The sequence below is a fragment of the Lactuca saligna genome, chromosome 4 (genome assembly GCF_052625555.1).
Source record: "Lactuca saligna cultivar CGN05327 chromosome 4, ASM5262555v1, whole genome shotgun sequence".
In the NCBI taxonomy this organism is placed as follows: Eukaryota; Viridiplantae; Streptophyta; class Magnoliopsida; order Asterales; family Asteraceae; genus Lactuca; species Lactuca saligna.
The window spans coordinates 125,502,421-125,508,768 of NC_136420.1; positions in this window are offsets into that span (position 1 = coordinate 125,502,421).

Sequence of the window (6,348 nt, forward strand, 5' to 3'; positions counted from 1 at the left end):
GAGGTAAAATGCCCATAAACACCTTCAAAATGCTTCCATGGGAGTGTAGAACCTCATAAACCTTCATGTGATGCACCAAATCATCATCAAATGGGATAAACTTGAGTTTATGACCCAACAACATTCGTGGACCATAAACCCACCTCCTTAGGCCATAAACACCCCTCAAAGGGTGTTAAGGTGCCTTTAACCCCTTGAATAGCTACATTTGTATTACATAGTATATATGAACAAAAACAAGACGTGTCTTCTACGCACTTCGTCTTCGCCAAAATGGATCATTGGGTACCTATCTAATGTTGACCTGAGAATACAAGCATTTTAAAAATCAACATAAAGCTGGAGAGTTCATAAGAGGTTTTGATTTGTGAAAATGTACGAGTTTCCTTTTGGTTTCTGAAAATGTTACCATCCAAGAAAATCCTATATTTTCTTAAAAGTAATGTTTAGTTAACTGTTAGGTTACACTGTTCTGTTTATGTTCAACTATGATCCTAGGAAAATCCCATATTTTCCTAATGTCAAAGATGTATACTGAAAACCTGGTTATCCTTGTAATGTGTGTGTTTGTTATTTCACCAACCTAAAATGTAATATAAAAGATGTACTCTGAAAATGTATTAGTTTTAACACGTTTTAAAACTAACATATACCAAGTAAACTAGTTACTTAACCCATTATTACTATTATGTAAATCTCTGTTATCGAAATTGCGAGTTCCATAACCATACAATAGACTAATTAGGGCAATAAATAGTCTATCACCCTATATGACTTTCGTCACCCTTGAACCTTTCGGTTCGGCTGTAGCTAGTAGCCAGGTGCGGGGTAGTCAGCCCCGTATAGATCTATACACTCAAGTCACGCTCCATATCTAAGACGTTCTGGTTATAGAGGCGGTCCTCCACTCACGTATCTCTGTGGAGTGTTCACCGAGGACGTGTCTCCAATTATAGGATTAACAAATTTTCTAGTAATAATACTGAAAGATCAAATGACTATCCTCCACTTGCGTATCTCTGTGGAGTGTTACCGAGGACAAAACAATTTTCTAAGTTCTAATGTATGCTTTTAACTATTATAATGTGGGAAAACATTTGTGAAAATATAAATACAACAATTTATAAGGTATTTCATCAATATGAAACACAATGTATGTAAAACAAGTTTTGTAGGTCTAAACGGTTGTTTGTTACGACTCTAGTGTTAAACGGATATAGAAATATGAAACACAATGTATGTAAAACAAGTTTTGAGTATAAGTGTCAGTTGTACTTTGCTTGTATTCCCCCTGAAAACAGTGAAAACAGTGAAAATGGGTAGGGGTATGAACTCACCAGATGAGAAAACGCAACGGTTTGGATGCTATGTGACAGTTCGGGGCTTGATTACGCGTGAGGTTCCTATGTAATATGAAATGATATACAATTGTATCTAATTAGACCTTGAACCACTAAGTAGACATGAATATGCACTCCAACACATGAAAACACTTCAATACAAGTGTTCGGAGTGACCCGGGTGATATCTATGGATGTGTAGGACCTAGATATGGAGTTTACTCTTCAAAAATAAACTCTATGAGGAGTTTACGGCCTATTGACCATATCCCCATGAGTTTATGGCCGTAAAATCATGGGTGGTGGGTTCTTGGATGCCAAATGGTCATACAATGCACACGGGAAAGTTCTAGGGTCGATTCCATGGCTTAGGAAGTGATCGGGACTTGAAATGGCCTTGGGAAATGAGTATACGGTCTAAGGAGATGCTCTTGGGGAGTTTACTACTTTAAACTCATGATTTTACAACCGTAAACTCATGTTTTTTCCATGAATCAAGGGCTTTGGTGGATGTAGGTTAATCACATGTGATTCTATGTCCAAATCGAAGCTATTCAAGGGGTTAAAGGCACCTTAACACCCTTTGAGGGGTGTTTATGGCCTAAGGGGGTGAGATTTACGGTCCAAGAATGTTCTTGGGTCGTAAACTCAAGTTTATCCCATTTGATGCTGATTTGGTGTATCACATGAAGGTTTATGAGGTTCTACACTCCCATGGAAGCATTTTGAAGGTGTTTAAGGGCATTTTGACTCATTAACATGAGTTTATAGTCCATGAATGAGGGTTTATGGTCCAAGAACATGCTTGGGCCGTAAACTCATGTTCATACATCATATGATTCGATTTTGGGGTCCTAAGCTCATGCATGCACGTTTCTAGGCCGAATCTAAGCCCTAGAAGTGTCTTGGAGGGGTTTTGAGGCTTCAAAACCCTCATATGAGGTGTTCACGGCCTAAGGAGGTTCCTAGACCGTAAACACTTGTTTATGGTTTCATTCCTCATATAAATACCGAATTTGAAGGTCTAAGATGCTAATTCATGAGTTAGGGAAGTTACCTTAGTGATTTGGAGCTTGTTTAGGATGATTTTGGCTAAGTTTCGAATTTTAGAGAGAGAGTAGTGAGAGAAAGTTTGTAGAGAGAGATTAAATGCCTCAAAATGATGCCACTCAATCCCTTATATGGGGGTTGAATTTGTGACCTCGTGGAATTCTACCCGATACTGCCGTTAGACGGTGCTTTTGGTCGCACCTGATAAAGTTGTTGTAATTACGACTTAAATAAAACTAAATATTTTCAAAATGAAATAGAAAATATTTTAATGTTTTAAAATGTATTCAAACACCTTTTTAAAACATTAATGGAAGTCGCAATAATTTATTTAAAACGAAGTTAACGGAAAATTTTGGAACTTAACGACTTTATTAACGAAAACGGGTTACAAATAATGGAACGAACTTCGGGTTATCACATTATCCCCCCGTTAGAGGGAATTTCGTCTCGAAATTCAGAATTAAGATACAAATCATGGATTTGGGAAGAGATGTGGATACTTTTGTTTCATTGAGTCTTCATGCTCCCAAGTGAACTCCGGTCCCCGCTTGGCATTCCAGAAAACCTTCACTATTGGGATGCGACTTTGTTTTGTGCGTTTGATCTCTCGATCCATGATTTCGATTGGTTCCTCCACAAAGTTTAGGTTTTCATTGATCTCGATCTTGTCTAAGGGAATCACTAGGGTTTCATCGGATAAGCACTTCTTGAGATTTGAGACATGGAAGACGGGATGGATGTTACTGAGCTCGTGAGGTAATCGAAGTTTATAGGCTACCAGACCGATCCTGATGAGGATCTCGAACGGTCCAATGTACCTCGCATTAAGTTTCATACACTTTCCAAAGCGTACCATGCCTTTCCAGGGCGAGACCTTTAACAGGACACGGTCTCTAACCTGGAACTCCAGAGGTTTCCGTCGGTTTTCAGCGTAAGTCTTCTGTCGGTCTCGTGAAGCTTTCAGTCGATCTCGAATTTGGATGATTTTCTCGGTGGTTTCATGGATGATTTTAGGACTAGTGAGAGCATTGTCAGGGAATCAACTCTTGGCTAACTGCGTGTCCCCTACCTCGGCCCAGCACAGAGGGGATCTGCACTTGCAACCGTAAAGGGCTTCGAACAGAGCAGCCTTGATACTGGTGTGGTAACTGTTGTTGTACGAGAACTCAATCAATGGTAAATGTGTGTTCCACAAGTTTCTAAAATCGATGACGCATGGCCTAAGCATGTCTTCCAGGGATTGGATAGTTCTCTCACTCTGTCTGTCGGTCTGAGGGTGATAAGCCGTGCTCATGTCTAGTTTAGTTCCAAGAGCCTTCTAAAGAGACTGCAAAAATTTGGAGGTAAACCTGCTATCTCGATCAGAGATAATGGATGCAGGTACACCATGCAGTCGAACTACCTCTTGGATGTAGATTTGTGTGAGTCTTTCCATTTTGAAAGATTCTTTGATCGGAATGAAGTGAGCGGATTTGGTCAAACGATCGACAATTACCCAAAAGGTATCGTACCCACTCGGACACTTGGGTAACTTGGTGATGAAATCCATGGTAATCATCTCCCATTTCCACTCGGGTATCTTGGGTTGCTGGAGCAGACCCAAGGGTTTCTGGTACTCGAATTTCACTTTGGCGCAAGTCAAACACTTGCCCACAAATGTAGCGATCTCGGCTTTCATGTTTGGCCACCAGTACTATTTCTTGAGATCTAGATGCATCTTGTCTGAACCTGGGTGAACCGAGTATCTGGTCTTGTGTGCTTCCTCCATGACAATCTTCCTGAATCCTCCGGACTTTGGAATCCAGATTCAGTCCATGAAACAGTAGACTCTGTCACCTCTGATCTCAAGTTTCTTATCCATTCCCCTTAAGGCTTCGCTTGATTTATTCTCGGGTTTGAGGGCTTCTATCTGGGCGTCTTGGACTTGCATGTATAAATGGGAATGGATAGTTATTGTCAGTGTCCTCACTTTATGGCTTGAACTTTCCTTTCAGCTAAGGGCATATGCTACCACATTGGCCTTGCCGAGATGGTAGCAAATTTCACACTCATAATCGTTGAGTAACTCTACCCATTGCCGTTGCCTCATGTTTTGGTCTTTCTAACTGAGGATATGTTGCAGGCTTTTATGGTCAGTGAAGATCGTACACTTGGTTCCGTAGAGATAATGTCTCCAAATCTTCAGTGCAAAGACTACGGCTCCTAACTCCAAATCATGAGTGGTGTAGTTGACCTCATGTGCCTTTAGCTGTCTCAAGACATAAGCAATTATCTTTCCCCTTTACATAAGCACACAGCCTAAGCCCTGATTAAACGCATCACAATAGACAATGAAGTCTTCTGTCCCTTCGGGTAGGGACAAAACAAGTGCGCTACACAAGGCTTGCTTTAACGTCTGGAATGCAGATTCTTGCTTTTCACTCCAACAAAAGGGTACACCTTTCTGTGTTAGAGAGGTTAGGGGTTTGGCGATTTTGGAAAAATTCTGGATGAATCTTCGATAATAGCCGGCGAGACCCAAGAATTGACGGATTTCTGTGGGTGTTTTTGGTGCCGACCAATTCTCTATTGCTTTAATCTTGGAAGGATCCACGTGAATTCCCTCCTCGCTTACTACGTGATCGAGGAAAGTTACCTTCCGGATCCAGAATTCACACTTGGAAAATTTCGTGTACAACTTCTCGGATCTAAGGGTTTCCAACACTAACCTCAAGTGTTGCTTGTGGTCTTCTTCACTTCTGGAGTAGACAAGGATGTCATCAATGAACACGATGACGAATTTGTCTAAAAAAGGACGAGACACCCGATTCATCAGGTCCATGAACACTGCCGGTGCATTGGTTAGACCGAAGGGCATCACTACGAACTCGTAGTGTCCATATCGAGTTCTCAAAGCTGTTTTGGAAACATCACTCTCCTGAACTCGTAGCTGGTGGTACCCGAACCGAAGGTCTATCTTTGAGAAGTAGCTGGCTCCCTGAAGTTGATCGAAGAGGTCATCTATTCACGAAAGAGGATATCGGTTCTTTACGGTCAACTTGTTCAGCTCACGGTAGTCGATACACATCCAGAAGGATCCATATTTCTTCTTTACAAACAATACCGGAGCTCCCCAGGGTGAGGAACTCGGTCTGATGAACCCTTTGCTGAGTAACTCATTGAGTAGGCTGGACAACTCCTGCATTTCTGCTGGAGCTAAACGATATGGAGACTTGGCTATGCGGGTAGCTCCAGGAATTAGGTCAATGTGAAATTCAACCTGACGTTCGGGAGGAATTCCTGGAAGCTCTTCTGGAAAGACATCAGGAAAGTTACAAACTTCGGGGATGCTCGCGAGGTCTTTAACTCCCTGTTTCTCATTAATGACATGGGTTAGGAATGTTTGGCATTGCTTTCGCAAGAGTTTCTGAGCTTTGATGCAGGAAATGATGCGAAGGTTGGAGATGAGTTTATCGCCATAGATTATGAGAGTTTGACCCGTAGGAAGATTGAGACGGATGGCTTTTTCGTAGCAAAGGATATCAGCATGATTGGGACTCAACCAATCCATGCCAATGATAACATCAAAGCTCTTAATGGAAACTGACATAAGATCGATGAGAAATGAATAATCATTCAGGGTAAGGGTACAACCTATGAATACATCGCTATCACTTTCTTTCTCACCGTCAGCCATCTCGACAGTAAACGTTTTGGTTAATGGTTGGGGGTTAGGTTTTATATTATGTTTGAACGAATGACTAACAAAACTTCTTTCAACACCCGAATCAAAAAGAATACTAGCATAAGAGTTGTCAAGAAGTTACGTACGCGAAACAACAGTGGGATCGGCGACTGCCTCCTCCCGTCCCATGGCTAGGACTCTCCTGGTATTATTATAGCAGGCTTGACCAACACCTGCTCCAGAGGATTGATTTGCAGATTGGGCCGGTGCCTTGCAGAATTGGACCATGTG